The sequence below is a fragment of the Podarcis cretensis genome, assembly GCF_951804945.1.
Source record: "Podarcis cretensis genome assembly, chromosome: Z".
NCBI classification, from domain to species: domain Eukaryota; kingdom Metazoa; phylum Chordata; class Lepidosauria; order Squamata; family Lacertidae; genus Podarcis; species Podarcis cretensis.
The window spans coordinates 35,344,515-35,368,687 of record NC_137184.1 but is presented as its reverse complement, the minus strand read 5'-3'; the positions used below and the strand labels follow the sequence as shown (position 1 = coordinate 35,368,687).

The following is a 24,173-nucleotide window of genomic DNA, read 5'->3' as shown; positions in this document are numbered from 1 at the left end:
AAATCATTCAGAGATAGAGATAGAGATGGTATATGGTGTGTGTGTGTGTGTGTGTGTGTGTGTGTGTGTAGGATTTGACCTACACAACCTTATACCCTGTTGTTGTTTAGTCGTTTAGTCGTGTCCGACTCTTCATGACCCCATGGACCAGAGCACGCCAGGCACTCCTGTCTTCCACTGCCTCCCACTGGTAGCTTCGAGAACACTGTCCAGCCATCTCGTCCTCTGTCGTCCCCTTCTCCTTGTGCCCTCAATCTTTCCCAGCATCAGGGTCTTTTCCAGGGAGTCTTCTCTTCTCATGAGGTGACCAAAGTATTGGAGCCTCAGCTTCAGGATCTGTCCTTCCAGTGAGCACTCAGGGCTGATTTCCTTCAGAATGGCTAGGTTTGATCTTCTTGCAGTCCATGGGACTCTCAAGAGTCTCCTCCAGCACCATAATTCAAAAGCATCAATTCTTCAGCGATCAGCCTCACTTATACCCTAATAAAAGCAATTATTACAAGCCCAACAGACACTGTTGTTGTTTTTCATGGTGACTAACACACACACACACACACACCTGTGACAAAATGGTTATTGTCCCTGTAAAATATGTTGGAGATTTTATTTATGTATTTAGGACGCTCTTTGACTTTCTTGATTCAGTCTTCTTTGCAGTCTCCTGGGACCAGCTGGGGTCTTGCAAACTATGCTCGAAATAGAGTGGGTTAAGGACTAAGCCATCTTGGGTTTCCAGCGTCGTCACGAGTCAGTAGTGGTCACTCCTCACTGCCCTCCACAGGCAGCGAGGAGGTTCAGGCAAGGAAAAGCCAGGATTCATGAGGCAAAAATCCTGGCAATGTTACCCAGTGTGGTCAGGGGAGCTCAGTGAATCCCACTGTGCCTCTCAAGCCTGCCAACTTGAAAGGCAGAGCAAGTGCAACCTAGGAGTGTGTCCCTGCCACAGACAAGCCTCCATCTCCGGCATGATTTGTCATTTATTCCTCTATAATTCAGACAATTGGCATTAATCAAGAGGCGCTCCTGGACCAACATATGCTAATTGGCTGCAATCAGTCAGCTGCCAAAAGAAATGGACTTGGCTCTTTGAAACTGAAGTATAACACAATGTAGGGCCACATATCCTCCCCAACCCATCTTAAAGAGGCAAACCATGGTCTCTTATTTCCCAAACATGATTACAGTAAGGCCATAACTTATGCACATTTAACTTGTGAACATTCAGCTTTTGGACATGACAAAAAATAAAAATATTTTTTTAAAAAAAAAAATTATTGAGATTTTTTAAATACAAAAGTACAAAAATAATAAACAATAAGACATGTATCATAACATATTTTCAAAACTTCTTTGGACTCCCTCACGTCCCCCGCTCCCACTTGCATCATCCCGACAAAAAATAAAAATAAAAGGGGGAGATGGAAAGGGGGCCAGGTCCTGAGATAAATGACATTAACAATCCCATCTGCCTTTGAACCAAATGCGCAACTTCTGGGTAAGCTGTGAGTTTACTGCATTACAATTGCAAATTGTCAGAAATACCTTTTTCAGTCTTGTTACCCAAAATCCTACTAAATAAAGTTGCAAAAGTAGAAACTGGGAACTTCTCTGCAGAACAAGGTCATTACATATGTGTCAGCCTTCACTAACCTAGTGCCCTACAGATGTTGGACAACAGATGTTGGAGTTGCATTGTAACAGCTTCTGGAGGGCACCTGGATGGCAATTGCTGGTAATCTGTGGCTCAAAATTCTTTATTCTGAAATATTCTGGAAAATTGCCTTCTTTTTCTGGGTTGGGTGGTGTTGAGAAAAAAGAAAACCTGAAACTTTGTCAGTGAAATATCTTCTGAGAAATGTTGGCTCATCTTTAATTTGTATCTACTTAGCAAGCATAGCATGCCCAAGAAGATGAAGAGCCCTGCTAAATCAGTTCAAAGATCTATCTGGCCTGCCATTCTGTTTTCCATAGTAAACAACCTGGTATCTCTGGGAAGCCAACAGACCTCTCCTGTTGCTCCACAGCATCTTGTATTCAATGATATACTGCTGCTGAATCTAGAGGTTTCATATAGCAACTTATTGGAAAACCTATATGATTTTTTCTAGCCCCTTTTAAAGCTTGAAAAGCGAAATACATTTTATTATTGTTTTTGTTTTTTTATAAAATTTGTATAGCGCCCTAATCCATAGATCCCAGGGAGGTTCATTTATTTTCTCTGCCTTCAGAGTAGCTATTTTACCCACCTTCATTGTCACATCTGATATTTTAATCATGGACAGAATGCTTCAGTTCCCACTTGCAGGGCTGAATTTTGCAATTCTATATTGTGGTGCACTGAAGGGCACTAGCTTAATCTACTGATTGTCTGCCTGACAGGCAGACACAGAGCCTCCATTAAGGGAGGGGGCGGGGAGTGGCAGCGCTTGTCCAGCATACAGCAGTGCATATTAAATTTTGGTTTGGTATAATGTGTCTTTTGAATGAAGTCTATTATGCAGGCTAAATGTCATGCCAAGTAGTGGTTGGATTGCACCCACAGGTCCCTAGCAGGTCTGTGGAGTCATAAATGGCATCTATGGCACCGTGCCGTGCTATGCCTTTATGAATGCCAAATGTTTTGCAAATTCTACACTGTGCACTTAACTCCAGACAAAAATAACTGTCAACAGATTTCCGCACAAGGTTATGGTCAACAGGGGAAGCCTACAGGAAGCTCAAGAGCAAAACCTGAGCATTACAGCACTCTCCCCACTTGTGATTTCTAGCAACTGTCATTCAGAGGCCTCCAATATGTGTTGTCCTTCTACTTTCTTCCTTGGGCTGAGCTGCATCATACATTTAAAAGCACATCCAATGCACATTCAAAGCACATGACGTCCACCAAAGAACCTTAGAAATGTAGTCTGAGAACTGTATCTATGTGAGGGAGAAACAACAGTGCTTGGTATTCTTTGAGGGAACTAATGTGCTTTAAAGGCACATTGGATGTGCTTTTAAACATATGGTGTGGATCTGCTCCAGGTATTCCTGAGATGCTCAGTTTACCTATAACAGGGATAGGGATCCTTAATCCCACAATTGACACATTCCTTCATGAGCAAGATTCTGGAGGCTGAATTCTAGTGGTGGGCAGGGACAGTAGCCAAAAGGGTGGAGCAATGGATGCAACCCTGACCTTTGTACAGTAGGTTTCAATTCAGCCACACAAAAGTCAGAAGGTTCTGTGAATGCACACACAGCCTCTTCATCAAAAGAAGCAAGAGGCAATATCACAATTCAGGGACACGTTCTTCTACCCAGGTAAACATGCTTAGCATTGGGAATAAAGCAACAGCCCTTGCAATACGTTACCTGAACTGGGGAGTGGTGGGGAGAAGCAGCCTATTCCTCTTTTGCTGATTCTTCATTAAATACCTGCTGGTAGATTGTTTTATCAGGCTTTACTTCCTTCTGGCTTCTCCAAGTTCAGTTACCCGTAACCTTTGTTTGTCTGTGCTAGTATTAACTGCTCCATATTGACCACATGTAAATGGCTTTGTCTGTCAGGAGTATTATACCATCAGTGTTCTTTATTCTTTCAACCAGTAGTTTTATCACACTATTTATTTCTGCATGCCACTGCAATATATGTACCAAACTGGTACTGAGGTTCTGAGGTTCCGCACCCCTAACTTATAGCATTCATACTGAGCTTGTGAGTCGCCTCCCCAAAATAAAATCATTTGCTCTCAAACGGACCTTTCGTACAATCTTCTGCTACCATTCTTTTTACAAATCCTGCTTTGCTGCTATACAGGTTTTGTTTTCTTTTTCTGTCCCTACCTAAGCTTTGGTTTCAGTCCTTTTTTTCTAACAGATGGTTGCTGCTGTTAAGCAGATAAATTATAGCCTTGAACAAAGAGCGAAGCGGTGGATTACTGTCAGGGGAAGGAACTGAATCCTTTCAACAAAGAGTTATATCAAATTCACATTTGTACCTAAAAATGAAAGATAGAATCCAAAGGCCAGAGAGCTCCACATCCAAAAGCCCCAATATTGTAGTCTCATCTCATGGCTGTACCTTTGCCATCCTCATATTTGCAGTGTATTTGCTAAGTAATGGATTATTTCCAAACGGAATATTGCTTGGCAGCAATGGAAGCTAAAAGCATTTATTGCCTTATTTCTGGGTACAGCAGCAGCCAGCTACACAAATAAAGGGACGCAAAGCAGAGGCTTTCCTTCTGAGCAAATCTGGAAATTATGGCAACTGATAATTAGGCTTTGCATAGACCCAACAGACACACACAGAGAGAAACCAGGGGAAAAAACACACAATCCTTTTATCTGGATCACAGTAGTCCATACCAGATTTTAATGAAAGCAAAATATAGGGGGAAGTAGATCAAGTTAAAAGAACAAACAAATGCCCACTGTTTCATGTGTCAGGTCAATGAGAGCCAGCTTACATTTAATAGAAATCTGCACCTAAAATATTAGTAATGGCAAGCCACCGTTAGGTTCTTAAGGCAGCTCAGCAATCATAAAACAAAGCAACATGATAAACAAGTTGAAACAACAACTTCATAAAAACAAAACAAGTGACAGCCAACAAGCTGAACATCACCAGGTTGGGCTTTAGGGTCACAAAATTATCTATTACCCCAAATTCCCCCTGAAACAGTTCCATTCTATGTGGCAGCACTTAAAAGGCCCTATCTACACAGACTCGTCACATTATGACCAAGCAAGTTCATATATAACAAGGGTGGGCCACTGGGTCTTGACCAGTGAGCCATATTCTTATCTTTCCTACCCACTGTGGGCCAAGTTCATCAGGTGAGTAGGGCTACCGACCTGTCAGTCACCTGTTGACACAGCACTAGGAAGTCCGAATGCACCTCTGATTGCCTGGGCTTCATCGTGCAATTCAGGGCTCTTTGAAAGGGGCTTTAAAGAACCCTGTGCTGTTCTTTGAAGTTTCTTTTGGTACAGCCCACATGTGATATCATATCAACAGGTGATTGATAGGGGGGCATGGCTTGGCCAAAATGGCCTGCCAGACTGAATGGGGAGGGCTGGCTCACCTAATTAGGCTCAGGGCCCGGAGGTTTCCTATCCAGGTATATAGGTAGATAGTTACTGGTCCTTAAGGTGTCCTGGTCACAGACAATTTGGAGCATTTAAAGTTCAAAACCAGCACTTGAAATTGGCCAAAGAAACAAACCCGAAGTAAGGTGGCATATCACTAGAGTAACATGCAGAGAAATGTTATTGCATTGTTTGATCCTATGAATTTGAGGAAGGTGGAACACCTTAGTCAGCTTGGTCCTTGTAGAAGAGGATGGTCCATTAGGGCAAAGGGGGCCCTGACTCACCATTTTCAGTCTGTCCTCAGTCAGCCGCCAGTTACCTGCCATCTTTTTTTATAGTCTGCCAGTGGGTGGCACAGCTAGTCAGTTTCTTCCTCCTTAGTTTCAGTGTTGCCAACTGCTGAAGTCAACAGGTATAAGGATGGGGACAAAGCTAAAAATAGTTGGCTCTACCTGCCATTTGCTCTGCCTCCACAGACTTCCTACAGCCTCAGTGGCCTCTGAGCACGGGGACGGGGGTTGTTTCTAGGATCATGCTAGTTTTTCAGTTGTAACCTCAACATCTCATGCATATAACTCAGTTGGTAGAGCCTGAGACTCTTAATCTCAAGGCTGTGGGTTCAAGGCACATGTTGGACAAAAGCATAGGTAAAGGTAAAGGGACCCCTGACCATTAGGTCCAGTTGTGGCCAACGCTGGGATTGCAGTGCTCATCTCGCTTTATTGGCCGAGGGAGCCGGTGTACAGCTTCTGGGTCATGTGGCCAGCATGACTAAGCCGCTTCTGGCGAACCAGAGCAGTGCACGGAAACGCCGTTTACCTCCCCATCGGAGTGGTACCTATTTATCTACTTGCACGTTGGCATGCTTTCAAACTGCTAGGTTGGCAGGAGCAGGGACTGAGCAACGGGAGCTCACCCCGTCGCAGGGATTCAAACCGCCGACCTTCTGATCGGCAAGTCCTAGGCTCAGTGATTTAACCCACAGCGCCATCCGCTTCCCTTGGACAAAAGCATACCCTCCAACATTTCTCGGATTTAAAAAGGGAAGCGTGGCATTCTAGAATCAAATCAGAAACTGGGGTGGCTTCTGCAAATCCAGGACTGTTCCTGGAAAATAGGGACACTTGGAAGGTCTGCAAAATGTTCTTGTATTGCAGGGGGTTGGATTAGATGATCTTCGTGGTTCCTTCCGACTTTATGATTCTGTGATGACCTGTGATGACCTTGTAGTGTAGCACCTGATAGCTTCTGCTCCAAAGAGACAAAGCCAAACAAAACAGCAGCTACACATATCTTGAAACAGTCACTAGCTTCTCCAGTTCCAATTTGGAATGCTGTATATGAATATTGCCACCCACCCCCAGACTTCCTCTTCAAGGATGAGTAAATGCATGAAAATGGGGTACTAACAACACCGAAAAATCACTTCCGTAAATTCAACCTCTTAAGGATGCTCATGGCCAGCTTTAGTAGATGCAGCTCAACTCACCCATAAAATTCTCACTGTTCCATGTGAATAAATCATTCATTACAATTCTCAAATCGCCTGAAAAGCAGTGATGTGGGTTTCAGGGCAGGTGGAACTCCTATGCAAATTAGGACAATTTGTATAGGGCAATTTGCAGCAGGAAAAAAAGAAAGAAATCAGTTTGCATCAGAAAATTTCCTGATACCCCAGAGAGTGATCAAACTCATCAAGCTTACTTTACTTGTGTTTATTAAGCACAGCTAAAAACTTTGAAACTGCCAAATTTGCCATCCATTCATTGTTACTAATGAATTTATGAAACAGTTTTCCTGTGGAAAAATAAATCACTGGAAAATTTTCTGCACCACATAGCTGCTGAATAGGAGGATAAAAAACACAGTGAATAAATAAATCACAGTCATAAGCAGTTCTAGGGAGCTTAAAAGAAAATCAAGAGCACTCGTGTATCTTTCCAACTTCAACAATAAGCTCTAGGTATCTTTCCATCACAGATACACGCACATACTTTTGTTCCAGAAAGGAAACCTAACTCTCCCCCCCCACCTCACCTGACTTTTTGATTGTCCTCGAAGTTGGAAAGCTACTAAACCAATATACTTTTTCAATAAGTAAATCCTCAACTGACACCGAGACATCTCAGGTTTTACGCTCCCAAGGCTGATGTCACAGCTGTTTCTTTCATTTTCACAGATCTGCAATAACTTTGGAAACATTTGCTTGTTTGCCATTTGGAATTAAAAATAAATAAAGCGCCAGATATTGCTACAACCTTAATTCAAGGCTCACTTTGTGGTGTGTGTGTGTGTGTGTGTGTGTGTGTGTGTGTGTGTGTGTAAATACAGCATGCAACAATTCATCCACACCCCAAATTATTAAAGCCTCTCATCTTCGTTGTGACTAGGGATGGGCAAATCTGTCAGCTATGATTTCTCTCAATTTTCTCATTTTTACAGACTTCAGTTCTGTTCTTCACATTTCCATATCAGTTTACTAATTTCTTTCTTTAGAATCCTTCTGGAAATTTATCAGCATTTTAGTGTGAATTTTTCTCCTCATATACCTATTTGCATACAATTCTTCCTAATATGCAAAAAAATATTAAAAAATATTAAAAATATAAAAATCTGATGCACTTTCCCCTAAACAAAATGCATTTTTGTATGTTATTGTCATTCATGCATTTTTATAGATGTTTTAGAAAGCATAAATTAGGTGGTTGTTGTTGTTTAGTCATTTAGTCGTGTCCGACTCTTCGTGACCCCATGGACCAGAGCACGCCAGGCACTCCTGTCTTCCACTACCTCCCGCAGTTTGGTCAGACTCATGTTTGTAGCTTCGAGAACACTGTCTAACCATCTCATCCTCTGTCGTCCCCTTGTCCTTGTGCCCTCCATCTTTGCCAACATCAGGGTCTTTCCCAGGGAGTTTTCTCTTCTCATGAGGTGTCAAAAGTATTGGAGCCTCAGCTTCACGATCTGTCCTTCCAGTGAGCACTCAGGGCTGATTTCCTTAAGAATGGAGAGGTTTGATCTTCTTGCAGTCCATGGGACTCTCAAGAGTCTCCTCCAGCACCATAATTCAAAAGCATCAATTCTTCAGTGATCAGCCTTCTTTATGGTCCAGCTCTCACTTCCATACATCACTACTGGGAAAACCATGGCTTTAACTATACGGACCTTTGTTGGCAAGGTGATGTCTCTGCTTTTTAAGATGCTATCTAGGTTTGCCATCACCTTTCTCCCAAGGAGCAAGCGTCTTTTAATTTCGTGACTGCTGTCACCATCTGCAGTGATCATGGAGCCCAAGAAAGTAAAATCTCTCACTGCCTCCATTTCTTCCGCTTCTATTTGCCAGGAGGTGATGGGCCCAGTGGCCATGATCTTCGTTTTTTTGATGTTGAGCTTCAGACCATATTTTGCGCTCTCCTCTTTCACCCTCATTAAAAGGTTCTTTAATTCCTCCTCACTTTCTGCCATCAAGGTTGTGTCATCTGCATATCTGAGGTTGCTGATATTTCTTCTGGCGATCTTAATTCCGGCTTGGGATTCATCCAGCCCAGCCTTTCGCATGATGAATTCTGCATATAAGTTAAATAAGCAGCGAGACAATATACAGCCTTGCCGTACTCCTTTCCCAATTTTGAACCAATCAGTTGTTCCATATCCAGTTCTAACTGTAGCTTCTTGTCCCGCATAGAGATTTCTCAGGAGACAGATGAGGTGATCAGGAACTCCCATTTCTTTGAGAACTTGCCATAATTTGCTGTGGTCGACACAGTCAAAGGCTTTTGCATAGTCAATGAAGCAGAAGTAGATGTCTTTCTGGAACTCTCTAGCTTTCTCCATAATCCAGCGCATGTTTGCAATTTGGTCTCTGGTTCCTCTGCCCCTTCAAAATCCAGCTTGCACTTCTGGGAGTTCTCGGTGCACATACTGCTTAAACCTGCCTTGTAGAATTTTAAGCATAACCTTGCTGGTGTGTGAAATGAGTGCAATTGTGCAGTAGTTGGAGCGTTCTTTGGCACTGCCCTTCTTTGGGATTGGGATGTAGACTGATCTTCTCCAATCCTCTGGCCACTGCTGAGTTTTCCAAATTTGCTGGCATATTGAGTGTAGCACCTTAACAGCATCATCTTTTAAAATTTTAAATAGTTCAGCTGGAATATCATCACTTCCACTGGCCTTGTTATTAGCAGTGCTTTCTAAGGCCCATTTGACTTCACTCTCCAGGATGTCTGGCTCAAGGTCAGCAACCACACTACCTGGGTTATACGAGTCATCCATTTCTTTCTGGTATAGTTCCTCTGTGTATTCTTGCCACCTCTTCTTGATGTCTTCTGCTTCTGTTAGGTCCTTTCCACTTTTGTCTTTTATTATGGTAATCTTTGTACGAAATGTTCCTTTTATATCTCCAATTTTCTTGAACAGATCTCTGGTTTTTCCCATTCTATTGTTTTCCTCTATTTCTTTACATTGCTCATTTAAGAAGGCCTTCTTGTCTTTCCTTGCTGTTTTTTGGAATTCTGCATTCAATTTTCTGTATCTTTCACTATCTCCCTCGCTATTTGTAAGGCCTCGTTGGACAGCCACTTTGCTTTCTTGCATTTCCTTTTCATTGGGATGGTTTTAGTTGCTGCCTCCTGTATAATGTTACGAGCCTCCATCCATAGTTCTTCAGGCACTCTGTCCACCAAATCTAAATCCTTAAACCTGTTCCTCACTTCCACTGTACATTCATATGGGATTTGACTTAGATTGTATCTTACCGGCCTAGTGGTTTTTCCTACTTTCTTCAGTTTAAGCTTGAATTTTGCTATAAGAAGCTGATGAACTGAGCCACAGTCAGCTCCAGGTCTTGTTTTTGCTGACTGTATAGAGCTTCTCCATCTTTGGCTGCAGAGAATATAATCAATCTGGTTCTATGCATCCCAGTACAGCTTTTGCCACTCTTTTGTTGACTATGAGGGCCACTCCATTTCTTTTACGGGATTCTTGCCCACAGTAGTAGATATGATGGTCATCCGAACTGAATTCGCCCATTCCCGTCCATTTTAGTTCGCTGATGCCCAGGATGTCAATATTTATTCTTGCCATCTCATTTTTGACCACATCCAACTTACCAAGGTTCATGGTTCTTACATTCCAGATTCCTATGCAATATTTTTCTTTACAGCATTGGACTTTCCTTTCACTTCCAGGCATATCCGCAACTGAGCGTCCTTTCAGCTTTGGCCCAGCCGCTTCATCAGCTCTGGATCTACTTGTACTTGTCTTCTGCTCTTCCTCAGCAGCATGTTGGACGCCTTCCGACCTGAGGGGCTCATCTTCCAGCATCATAACTTTTGTATGCCTGTTGTCTTTGTCCATGGAGTTTTCTTGGCAGGGATACTGGAGTGGTTTGCTGGTTCCTGCTCCAAGTGGATCACTTTTGGTCAAAACTCTCCACTATGACCTGTCCATCTTGGGTGGCCCTGCACAGCATAGCTCATAGCTTCTCTGAGTTATTCAAGCCCCTTTGCCACGGCAAGGCAGTGATCCATGAAGAGGATAAATTAGGTAGGTTTGCCTTTAAATGCAAAGTGGCGTGAGTTTCTCTACCATCCCTGCTTCTGACTCCATTACATCTAAGTAATCCCTTCCTTTTCCCACTCCATTTCACACCTATCCAATGATACAGCTTGGGGTATTATTGGAATGGGAGACAAAGGATGAGCAAGTAAAATCCTCAGCAATACATTGGACAATAAGGTAAAGGTAAAAGTACCCCTGCCCGTACGGGCCAGTCTTGACAGACTCTGGGGTTGTGCGCCCATCTCACTTAAGAGGCCAGGGGCCAGCGCTGTCCGGAGACACTTCCGGGTCACGTGGCCAGCGTGACATCGCTGCTCTGGCCAGAGCCAGAGCCAGAGCCACAGCCGCACACGGAAACGCCGTTTACCTTCCCGCTGGTAAGCGGTCCCTATTTATCTACTTGCACCCGGAGGTGCTTTCGAACTGCTAGGTTGGCAGGCGCTGGGACCGAGCAGCGGGAGCGCACCCCGCCGCAGGGATTCGAACTGCCGACCTTTCGATCGGCAAGCCCTAGGCGCTGAGGCTTTAACCCACAGCGCCACCTGCGTCCCTACATTGGACAATAGATATTGTTTAAAATATAGATATGGAAGCATGGGAATGATTGTAGAATACGAATATAAAATTCACAGCATGCTATGGTTTAAGAGAAAACTATATGAAAATGTTATGTCGATGGTATCCAACACAAAGTAAATTGGCAAAAATGTGTAAATCAAAATCAAACAAGTGTTGGAAATGCAAAGAGAAAGAAGGTACTTTTAATGATATGTGGTGATTTTGTAGCAAGGTTAAAGCTTACTGGGAAATGATATATAATGAATTGAAAAAGATGTTTAAAATAATATTTGTACAAAAACAAACACACCAGAAGCTTTCCTTTTGGTAATTATTGGGGCAGAGAACTACCCAAACTGTATATAAATTTATTCATGCGACTGCAATGGCAAGCATTTTATTTGCCCAAAAATGGAAAGAAGAAGTCCTGACGAAAGAAGACTGGATCCAAAAAAATATGGAATATGCAGAAATGGCAAAACTTACTGGAAAAATAAGAAATCAAGATAACAATTTTTTATAAAAGAATGGAAATGGTTTATTGAATATTTACAAACAAACAATAAACAGATAAGAACATTGGCAGGATTATTGTCATAACCTGCAGTTTTATAAGAGTATATATTAAAAGAAAATGAAGAAATGAATAAATTAAGTTAATCTGGAATATGCAGGAAACATAAAAAAAATTAAAGGAACTGCAGAAAGAGGGGGAAGGAAGTCAAGTTTGAATTTTTTAAATGATTGTAAAACTATTGAAATGTATATAACTGAAAATCATAACAAAATTTTAAAAGAAAAGATATGATACAGCTTGTGGGCTTCCTGTAGGCATCTGATTGGCCACTGAAAAAACTGGAAGCTGGAGTAATAAGGTCTTTGGCCTGATCCAGTAAAGCTCTTCTTACAATCTTATGCCTTTAGTGCAAATCCAGTCCACTGCACTTAAAAAATAATAATGTTCTGATTAAAACACACCAGAGTACAATAATATTATGACTAACAATCATAGTTTATGACAGAGTGAATGTAATTAAATTCAGCATTATCACCCAGCCTACAACCTTTAGAACTGTATTAAATAGCTATCACTTTCCTGCCCATTCATTTCCTGTTCCAGAGTTTTACTGCATCATTAAAACTAAGTTATATAATACAGCATCAGCAATGTGTGGCACAAAAATAAAACTGATGGAATCCTTATACGGCTGGGCCAGATAGCAACTCTTCTTTCAAAGCCCACAGGAGCATTTTGCCCCAGAGGATTATAGAACTGTGCACATGGCTGACCTCAATCGAAAAGCAAGGCACACTGTGCAACTCATAAGAAAACGACAAACCTGGGCTTCTTTTTTTGCTTTAGTTTCCTTCTATACAACTCCTAATGGTTCCTGCTTCGTTCTATTGCTACTACTGTACAGTCAAAAGAGCACCACTGTGTTAACCTTCTGGAGTGAAGGTGATCTGATCATCACAGCCAGGTCAATGCTATGGGAAGGTCTAACCAAATTTGAAATAGTCATAGCAACTGAAAACCATAGCAGCAGATATTGCAAGCCAGCAGAATCATGGACCCTTCCAGATTCACCAACATGTCAATGACAGGATTTTTACCGGACCCTCAATACATCATTTCACTTTAGTAGTTGTTCTGCAATGCTTCCCCAATGTCAGTGCATCATTGCCATCTAGAGAAATACTGTTGTTGTTGGAATCTGTCTGTCTCGGGAGACAATGGAGTGCGCCTCTGGGGGTGAAGACAAACCGCTGCATTAGCAGCACTGAAATGACTTCCCTGGAGTGCAAGCCTGGGCAGTGTGTAGGGAGGTCCTGAGCTGCCCAGATGACCAAGATCCCATTCTTAGCTATGCTGATGTGGTCCAAAGGAAAGCAGAGCAATCCATTTTGCTGCAGGAGTTGCCAGAAGGAGGCGTAGAAGGTGCCATCCAATCATCTTAGGGACTCCCCTCTGGACTGCAGGGTTTAGCCTTTTCTTCTCCTGAAGATGTCCCTTAAGGCAGAGGAGGTTTAGGATCAGAGTTGTCTTTTTCCTAGATTGGCTACCTGCCTAGGTTGATGAGCCTCATCTGCCCCTCGCTCCAAACTGCCTTCTGAATCATTGGACCCCCTATTGGTCTTGTCTGCTCACATGTAAGGGAAGTCCCTAACTCACCAAAGGTTTGAGACCCATTGGCTACCCTCACCTGGTTTAGCCAGCCAATCAAAACCCTTTCGTGGGGTGTTGCTAGTGTCGCATGCTGACAGCTTCCAGGAGCCCCAGCTGTAAGCTAAGTGCAGAGTGGAGACAGAGGTAGGAAACATGTCCCCCACCAGAGGTACTACCCCTTCCCTAACACCAAAGACAAAAACCAAACAAACCTGGAGCTTTTCATAGAATCATAGAATTGTAGAGTTGGAAGGGGTGCCAAAAGTCATCTAGTTCAACCCTCTACAATGAAGGAATCACAGCTAAAGAATCCCTAACAGATGGCTATCCAACATATGTTTAACAACCTCCAATGAAGGAGAGTCCACCATCTTCCAAACCAATCCATTCCAATGTCAAACAGGCCAACAGTACCTTCTGTTGCACCTGAGAAAGGTCTTAATAAATATTTCTGCAAAATCCACAATGTACATGAGACTGTTTGTGCTTCCTTTTTTTTTTAAATGATATTTATTAAAGTTTAACAATAAAAAACATACACAAACAAAAAACAAAAAGAAACAAGTATAATTTCCATCCTTATTTTCTTGAACCTAATTTTCCCGACCTCCTCACACCTCCCCCTTCTGTATTCCACTTTCCTTATCTAATCAGCAAATCCATTCCCTTACTTCCCATATTTTTTAATAATTTTATTCTTTTTCATAATCAACACCCCTGAAAACCACATAGTTTTTAAACCCATGTCAATTCTAACCTTCATTAATTTTATAATATTTATTAAGATAGTCTTTAAATTTCTTCCACTGTCTTTAAATCTTCTTCCACTGTCTCTTTCTCCTGATCTCGGATTCTGCCAGTCATCTCTGCCAGTCCCATGCAGTCTGTCATCTTCATCTGCCATTTTTCCAGAGTGGGTAGATCTGGTGTCTTCCAATACTTTGCAATAAGTATCCTTGCTGCTGTTGTAGCATACATAAAAAACGTTCTGTCCTTCTTTAGCACCACATGGCTAACCATACCCAGGAGAAAGGCCTCTGGTTTCTTCAGGAAGGTATATTTAAATACCTTTTTCATTTCATTATATATCATTTCCCAGAAAGCCTTAATCCTTGGGCATGTCCACCAGAGGTGAAAGAATGTACCTTCATTTTCTTTACATTTCCAACATTTATTATCTGATAAGTGGTAAATTTTTGCAAGCTTGACTGGGGTCATGTACCACCTATAGATCATTTTCATAATATTCTCTCTCAAGGCGTTACACGCCGTAAATTTCATACCGGTGGTCCACAACCTTTCCCAGTCAGCAAACATAATGTTATGTCCAACATCTTGTGCCCACTTAATCATAGCTGATTTAACCGTTTCATCCTGTGTATTCCATTTCAGCAGCAAATTATACATTTTTGACAAGCTCTTAGTTTTGGATTCTAACAGCTCTGTTTCCAATTTTGACTTTTCCACCTGAAAACCAATTTTCCTATCCAACTTATAAACCTCCATTATTTGATAATAGTGAAGCCAATCTCGCACTTTATCTTTTAGATTCTCAAAACTCTGCAATTTCCACTTGTTGTCCTCCTGTTCCAATATTTCACAATATTTTGGCCATTTAGACTCTGTAGTAAGCTTTTTAAGTGCCTTTGCCTCCATTGGTGACAGCCACCTTGGAGTTTTGTTCTCCAACAAATCTTTATATTTAATCCAAACATTATACAATGCTTTCCTAACAATATGGTTTTTAAAACCTTTATGAACCTTAACTTTGTCGTACCACAGATATGCATGCCACCCAAAAAGTTATTAAAACCTTCCAAATCTAAAATGTCTGTGTTCTCAAGAAGCAGCCAATCTTTCAACCAGCAGAATGCTGCTGATTCATAATAAAGTTTCAAATCTGGCAGGGCGAATCCCCCCCTTTCCTTTGCATCAGTTAAAATCTTAAATTTTATTCTGGGCTTTTTGCCCTGCCAGATAAACTTAGAAATGTCTTGCTGCCAACCCTTGAAACATTCCATCTTATCCACAATTTGCAATGTTTGGAACAAAAACAGCATTCTAGGCAATACATTCATCTTTATAGCTGCTATTCGACCAGACAAAGAGAGCTTCAAATTTGACCAAATTTCTAAATCTTTTTTCACTTGTTTCCAACATTTCTCATAGTTGTCTTTAAATAAATTCATATTTTTAGCTGTCATATTAATCCCCAAGTATTTTACACTCTTAACCACAGTTAAACCTGTCTCATTCTGAAACCTCTCTTTCTCAATAACTGTTAAATTTTTCTCTAATACCTTAGTTTTTGACTTGTTCAGTTTAAATCCTGCCACTTGACCAAATTCTTGAATTAATTCCAAAACCCTTTTAGAACTAGACTCTTGTAATGTAAGCACCAAATCCTCTGCAAATGCTCTCAGTTTATAATGTTTCGCTCCGACCTGAACCCCTTTAACCAGCTGGTCCTTTCTTATCATGTTCAGCAAAACCTCCAGGACCGAGATAAAAAGTAATGGGGAAATTGGGCACCCCTGACGTGTCCCTTTTTCTATCTTAAGTTCTTCCGTAATAACATTGTTCACTATAAGTTTAGCCTTTTGTTCAGAATATATTGCGCCTATACCGTTTTCAAACCCTTGACCTACCCCCATCCCCTGGAGATTCTTCTTCATAAAAGTCCAAGAAATATTATTAAAGGCTTTCTCCGCGTCAACAAATATCAAAACAGCTTTCGTATTTATATTGACTTCTAACATTTCCAAAATGTCTATTATGTTCCTTACATTATCTGATAAATGTCTCCTCGGGAGAAAGCCTGCTTGGTCCCTGTGAATCTCACCCATCAAAACTTTTTTCAATCTTTTAGCTAAAATGTCAGCAAAAATTTTGTAATCCACATTTAGTAAGGAAATTGGGCGGTAGTTCTTAAGTTGGGTCTTTTCAGTCTCTGTCTTCGGTATAAGCGTGATATAGGCCTCTTTCCACGTTTCAGGTGCTTTTTTCCCCTCAAGGATTTCGTTACAGACTTCCTTCAAAGGTTGCAATATCCATTCCTTTAAAGTTTTATAATATTTGGAAGTCAATCCATCAGGCCCCGGAGATTTGCCCAATTGCATGTTTTGAATAGCACTTTCTATTTCTTGTTCAGTTATTTTCTGATTCAAAAGTACTTTACTTTCATTTGAAATTTTTTTCAGTCCATTTTTCTCCAAAAATTGTTCTATATCAGAGTCTTTTTGTGGCCCTTGTGCATATAATTGCTTAAAGTATCTCTGGAAGCAGCTTCTAATCTCCATTGGATTATAAATATTCTTTCCATCCACCTCCAGGTTTGTCACTGTGTTTAATTTTTGTCTCTTCTTCAATTGCCAAGCCAAAAATTTACCACATTTATCTGCGGATTCAAAGGTCTTCTGTCTCATTTGTTTGATTTTCCATTCTATTTCTTGATTCATCAATTCCATATATTGAATTTGATATAGTTTAATTTCTCTCAAAATCTCTTGAGACCTTGGTTTTGATCTTAATTTCTTTTCTCCTTCTTTTATCTTTTCCAAAATCTTATCCTTTTTCACATTTTGGGTTCTTTTTTTTATTGCATTTTGTTGTATCAAGAAGCCTCTCATAACGGCTTTGCTTGCATCCCAGATTACTCTTTTTTCAACATTAGTCCTCATATTAATCTCAAAATAGTCTCTCAATGTTTTTTGGGCCTTTTTGCAGATTTCTTTATCTCTGAATAAGGTGTCATTCATCCTCCATCTAAAGGTACCAGCTGTTGTTTGGTTCATCTCCATCTTCACGGCATTATGGTCGGAGCATGTTTTTGGGCAGATTTCCACTTTTTTATCTTTGGCGCCAATCCTCTAGTAACCCATATTTGGTCAATTCTAGTCCAGGTCATTTTGGCTTCAGAAAAGAAGGTCCCCTCTCTCTCAAGAGGATTTTTTGTTCTCCAGATATCAACCAAGTCCATATTGTCAGTCATGTCAAAAAAGGTTTTTGGTAGTCTTCCATCTTTAGATATCACTTGTCTTTGTGTGAGACTGTTTGTGCTTCCTGCTCAGTTTCTGTTTGCTCTAGTTTGGCTACCCCTACACTTAACATGCCCCTTAAATATGCCCACATTTCTTTGTATTCAAGGATTAGACACCCACCCACCTTTCCATTTTGAGGTGCAAATAGCTTGTCTCTGTGCAGTAGTGGCTGATGTAGGTGTCTTTCTCTTTCCCCCAGGGACATGCCTACACCATTTTGTTTCCCTGTCTCTTTTTCTGTTCTTTTCGATGTGGCAGCCATTTTGTGTTTTGCCACACACACACTCCACATCAGATATTTTGTGGCAAGCACCCATGACACTCACAAAATTCCAAATGTGCCCCCAGCCTCTAAAAAGATTAGCAATCTCTCACCTTCAGTGCAAATGAACTGCCAATAGTGGATATTGACCACTCTTCTTCTATCGATTCCATGTTTCATTGACTGCATGGGAAGGTTTGGAATGCAAAATACTTTTGCTCTATTCAGTTCTATAATAGAAATCATTCTGAAAAGCAACAAACTTAACTGGAAAGCTCTAGGTGCCAGCCCTACCAGCCATTGTTGATCAGCAGTTAAACTTGGGAATGATCAACAGTTATTTTAACTTGCCTAGAATGACCATATTTTACATTGTACCACTCTTAAAATGAAAATGTACAGTTTGCATATTATTTTCAGTTAATGCTGGAACAATCTATCGTTTCTGAAAGGCACAAAAGCAAAGGCTTCATAGTGAAAAATATGCAAAGAGATTGTGGTGGAAAGTCGAGAGATAAGCTAATATTTTTCCTCCTCTCTCTTCAGAGCAGCAAATAATTTGCACCATACAGCAACTTAAGTAACAGACAGGAATGGTAAAAATAAATAAATATGAATGTTAAGTCAACAGATGCATTATTATGCAGACATTTATGAACCATTAAGGGCACCCACATGAAAAGAAATGCCTCTCTGTTCACTAGAGATAACTACTTCAGGCTCCATTGTCAATACTTTTAGTACAAGGGGGACGGAAAGAAATGCTTTAGATGCCAACAGAATGGCCTGTGCTTTTCTCTCCATACATCATGAAATGCCAAACAATTAGAAGCATCAATTGCTGACAGATTCTGCCATTAAGAGTCAGTGTGGTATAACTGAGTGTTGAGCAAGCGCAGCCCATCCATTAGGCAAAGTGAAGCCCATTGCTTCAAGCGGCAGATCCTGCCCCTGTCATTGTGCTGCCAGCCACACTGGAGCATCACCCATGCCAACAACACAGCCCCATTGCCCTTGCTACTGCTAATGCAGCATGGTGGCAGCATGGGCACAGTGCCGGAGGAAGAGGAATGTGGGGGGAGTGCACCACCCCCGGCAGCGCGATCCCGGTGGGGTGCCATAGTGGCTGCTCCCTGCCTGCGCTAGGTGCCATGTCCCCACAGGCAGCCGTCCACACCTCCAGGACGTACGCCACGACCCTGTGGGTGGCGCACCATGACCCCGGGACACGCACCAGCCCCACCCCCGCCTGCTCTCTGCCACTGCATGGGCGCAGCTGCAGGTGAGAGTACAATTGTGATGATAAACAGAATGAAACTTTACTGAAGAAAATAAACTTGCTCAGAAACAGCATAGTCAAAGAGCATACACAGAGTGCTCATAATAACTAGCTGACTCTTCACAGAGGAAGAGATCTGAATTAATGATTAACTGGAGTCCTGCAGCCGCTCTGTCTGCAAACAACACAACATACTGGCTAACACACACACACACACACACACACACACACACTACACTGAGGCTCACAGAGATGGCTGGTTACATTTATAGGGAACCCAAGATGAGTCACGAGTCACAGTGGCACAGCATTTTACTGCTAACAGTTAGGTTTGAAAGATTTGTGTAGGCCTCATAGGCCGCACTGCCTAGGCCTTTCCTGCTTCTGCTCTCAAGAACCTTTGTCATGACTTGATGGTGGGATCGGGAGGGGGGCAGAGGTACCCAGATTTGTGAGGGTAGCACTGGGGCATTTTGCCTACTGTGGCAAAACTTCTTGGACTAGCCCTGGTGTTGAGATATGACCTAGGAGGTCAGGATTAGAATCTCAATTTATGCATGAAGCTCACTGGGTAACCTTGTGAGGAGTAACTTTGAAGGTGAGAGCCATGTACATGAGCTTGAACTCACTGGAGGAAAAGGTGATATATAAATGCAATAAATACATTTTTTGTAAGTCCCCCCCCCCAAACAGAACATAGAGGGACAGCACATTTTTGCACTTCTGCAATCCCTTGATATGCTCAAGCATTTTTTCCCCTCGCCCCAACCCCTGTTAACACATATCACAATTCCATCAGGAGACTGACCTTTCCTGGGATTTGTAGTGCAAATTCCAATTTCCTGTTCAGGAATACTCTACTGTTTTGCACACATCTGTCCAATTATTTAGAAACTTTTCACTTCTTTACAGGGTGCGTGTTTTAAGTTCAGGAAAGAGGCATCTCAGGAAACAGCCGCCGCCTGACACCGGGAATAGATTCAAGAAACTTTACTGAATAATGAAAATGAAATACACCAAGGACATAATCCACTGGGAGGCTATCCAATACAAACCTATTTGAAACTAACAGAAGCAGTTCCCTGCTCTTGTACACAGTTCCCATTTACTTCATAGGGCTTGCACATCAGAAAATCTCAGTGGACAGCTCCCTGACTCTACAATAGAGATAATAGTTCATTGATGCAGTATTGCTGGCATGCCTATTGTAGAGATGAGCCCAAAATATAGTAGGGGTCACATTTCACAAAACAAAAACACTTCCTGCAAAATGCACTCCACATTTTGACAATAATTGTGAGGACCTAGGAAATGGAGTGAAATGTTTCTCCCATTCAGAGTGCAAACAAGAAGCTTGCCCTCTATTTAATTTGGCTTCATGCTGCTAGCACCAAGCCAAATATGACTGATTACATAATGCTGTGATCTCAACATGATAGCTACATGATCCTTCAATGGCTAGCAAGAAATCCCTTTTTTTGCTTTGGAAATGATTTGAGATCCAGAGGGTGGCAACACAAGAATGGGCCTTTTCTGAGGTTGCTCCCCATTTGAGGAATGTTTTCTCCAGGGAGGCTCGCCAGGTGCCTTCATTGAGTATCTTTAGTTGCCAGGTGAAAATATTCCTTTTTGGCTACTATTCATTCTATGGCCTTTTAAAGTGTTTGGGGAGTATTTGTCTTTTTTTCCATGTACTATTATTATATCATATATTTTGTGTTTTATGTTGTAAACTGCCCTATGGTCTCTTGGTGAAGGGCAGTATAGAAAATTAATAAATTCTACCACTACTAATATTTAGAGTAGCTTTCCCCAATCTGGTGCCCTCTAGATGTTTCGGCCTACAACTCCTATAACGTATCTAGGCCATAGCTGTCAACATTTCCCTTTTTTTAAGAGAAATTCCCTTATTCTGAATAGAATTCCTCGCAAGACAAGGGAAAAGTTGACAGCTATGATCTAGGCTACACCAATAACAAGAACAATAGCTGGTTTTGATTTCTGTTATGCAGCTTTTAGTCTGGCATCCATCTTGGAACCACTCCCAAGAACATAGGCCTCGAGCACACTCATTTCCAACTTTTTCTCAAAAAACAATTGTGCCTTTTGGCGATTGGTGGCAAACATACAAACATACAGTTGTACCTTGGAAGTTGAACAGAATCCATTCCGGAAGTCCGTTTGACTTCCAAAATGTCCAGAAACCAAAGCACAGCTTCTGATTGGCTGCAGAAGCCCCGTCGGATGTTTGGGTTCCAAAGAACATTCGCAAACCGCAACACTCACTTCTGGGTTTGCAGCGTTCAGGAGCCAAAATGTCCAGGTACCAAGGCGTTTGGGAACTGTATCTTTCCTCAACCCTTGCCACCACAGGCTGGGGCTGATAGGAACTGCAGTCCAAGACATCTGGAGGGCTCCTGGTTGGGGAAAGCTACTCTAAATTAATACATAGAAAATGGAGCAGAGTCAGAAGTTTCAGAAGTTATGCAAACCATCAGATCCAATGGATATGACAGGCATTAGAAGTAGTGAAGAGTGGCCAACTTCTATTCAAGTTGCCTTCATCCTGTGACAAAGTGAGAAAATTCATCAAGGGAAGCTTTTCCTGGCAAAAAGAAATGGAGAAAGACACGTAGCATCGTGCTACTGTTAAAAGCATGGGAGCAGGGCCAGTAAAAGGGAGCTGGCAACTCTACACAGAACGCCCAACCTCCCTTCCCAAGGATTAAAATGAGAATCATACTCCCTTTGATTGTAAGAACAAGCAGGATATTAGTCAAACGGTGGTTTGAACATACCAGTTGGTGAACTGCCTTTCTCCAGAGGCACTAAACAGCTCACAACCTTTAAAAATGCAATAATCAAAAAAAATGATTACATACCAAAAGGGAAGAAAGGTGACTGGTTCTTAATACGGATTGCATGTGTGTGTGCCTCCACGGTTCTGAGTAATTGCTCAGTAGGCAACAATTAGAAAAACAGGGTGGAGTAAGAGGGCAAAGTTGGGGTCTTGTCCAGAAGCAAGAAATTAGAAGGGGGCCAAGACTGATGCTGCTCATGCCAATGTTGCCCTTTCTGAAGCACAGAGGAATAATTTCACCTGAAATGAGTTTTTACAGGAAGATGAAATTAGATGTGATAGCTTGATTAAGCTCAATAACAAATTAGTTAGGATTGCATTTGTGCCAGGAATGTTAATTAGGCTCACCTGGGACTTTGGAGAAAGATTCCAGGCATCCCTGGTGTCCTACCTGACATTTGAAAAATGAATAAAATATGAGGCGTAAATAACTACTGCAAAAGGCAATTAAATTTGAAATTTATAGCAAAAAAAAAGGGGGCCATAGTTCTTCACAGGTATAAACCAGAGAGAGTGAGGAAAGACTTAAAATAGAATACCCTATTTGAACTTGACATCAAGAAAACCATGGGCTCCTTCACACATTTGTTGCTTGTTCTCTTGCCTGATGATTGTGCACATGGTGACCAGTGGCTGGATGTGGGAACATGACTCTTTTGAAAAGCATGACTTCTGAAATTAGGTGATGCAACATGAACATTCTCTCCAAGGTGTTCTACCTGTGCTGTTGCATTCATACATGACAGCCCTCGTCATCGCACAGTGATCATTTGACATTGCTGTCTTTTAATGATGGGTGTGCATGTGTTGATCCGATGAATGTGAAGGAGGATCATTTCCCTTCAGTTACTAGAGTATAGGAAAAGATCCAAGGACGACTCTGGCTGGCTCTAGACACATCAAAAAAGTCATTCAGTTAAACACGTTGTAAATTTCATAAAGGGAAATCCCATTGGCAAAAGATAGTTCATTGGGGGAGTACAGAAGAATTGCAACCCCCCTCCAGCAGCTGCCGGTGCTGCCTTGAACCCTGGAGGCCCTGGAGGCTCAGCCCTGGAGGGGCCCTGGAGGGGCCCTGGAGGCTCAGCCAGGCCCACACCTACAATAATCAGCCATTGTCCTCTGAGTTGTCAGTAGTCCCCCAAGGTCTGCACTATACATTTAAAGCAGTATCACACCACTTGCTGGGATTTACGGCAGCTTTGAAGGGACAGTTAACTCTTTGGTTTGCTATCTGCCTTGGAAATGTTTATATTGAATGATAAATAAATATTGTGTGAACCTCTGGGTGTTTTGCAAACTTTCCTGTGGCATCCTAAGCATGTGGTGCACTGAAACCACACAACCTCTGCTTTATCAGCCTGTTAACCCACCATGCAGATCATACTGATCCACATCTGTACCCCCCTCCCATGCCCCCAAGCAGAAGAGTTGCCATTAAAAACACACGAACCCTTGCTGCGTTCAGACAAGAGGATTCCATTCTCTAAAATGTTCCTTTCAACCTGACAACAGCTTTTAGGCACTTAAATAACACCGGAATCACTTGAAACATTTGTCTCTTAATGAGTGGGATAAAACCACCTTAAAATAAATGGAAAATAAACTCATTTTGCAACTCAATGATTACACCTCATTAATTTCATTCTTTTCACTAAACTGCCTAACTGCTCCTTTTAATACACATAATTGGGGCAGAATACACAATGAACTGTTTCCTTAAGTGTGGCAATATTTTGTGAAGGATTTAGCAGCCTGTGTAATGCAAACAAGTAATAGGCTACTATGTTCAGAGCATCTGAGTACGGCATTAGGATGACTTTGTTTATATGAGGGTTTTATGGGCTTTTGTTGAATCCGCTTGGCTGAGCTAGAGATGTTTGTAACTTCCTTCTTCTTCTTCTTCTTCTTCTTCTTCTTCTTCTTCTTCTTCTTCTTCTTCTTCTTTAAAAAAACAACAACTCCTTAATGACCTTTAACCTAGTGAGGAGCAAATTAAAATGTTAACAGCTGAATGTACAAGCTGTACTTAATGTTGGACCATAGGGTAAACCACTTGAGTTGTAAGGGCAGCATGAGGTCATAAATACATTTTAAAATCCCTTTAACTATTGATTTTGTCAGAGCTCCTTCATGTACACACGAGAATAATGATGAATGCTGATAATACACAATATAATTATTGAAGGGAGATTTGTCTCTGCATGTTGGCTGTCCCTGTGATTGTACAGGATTCCACATAGCACATAGGGAATTTGTGTACAGAGTAGGCTCCCTGCTTCAGTTACCTCCTGTCTGATGGACAGAAGGTCCTGTCAGTGGCGGAGCTTCATGCTCCGGCATCGGGGACAGAGAGCAGGCAGGGGCATGGC

The 24,173-nt window shown here is 41.7% G+C and overlaps 1 long non-coding RNA gene across 4 annotated transcripts in view; it reads right to left on the bottom strand.

Moving 5' to 3' along the window:
- LOC307208105 overlaps positions 1 to 22,127 on the bottom strand; it is an 83,127-nt gene extending 61,000 nt beyond the window's left edge. For 2 of the 4 annotated variants that reach the window (XR_013834978.1, XR_013834979.1), the window contains exon 1: positions 19,750 to 20,613. This is a non-coding gene — a long non-coding RNA (uncharacterized lncRNA). Of the gene's footprint in view, positions 1 to 19,749; positions 20,614 to 21,086 lie in introns of those variants that run through there. The other 2 variants (XR_013834977.1, XR_013834976.1) reach the window with 2 other exon arrangements.
- Between the last annotated feature and the right edge of the window lie 2,046 nt (positions 22,128 to 24,173).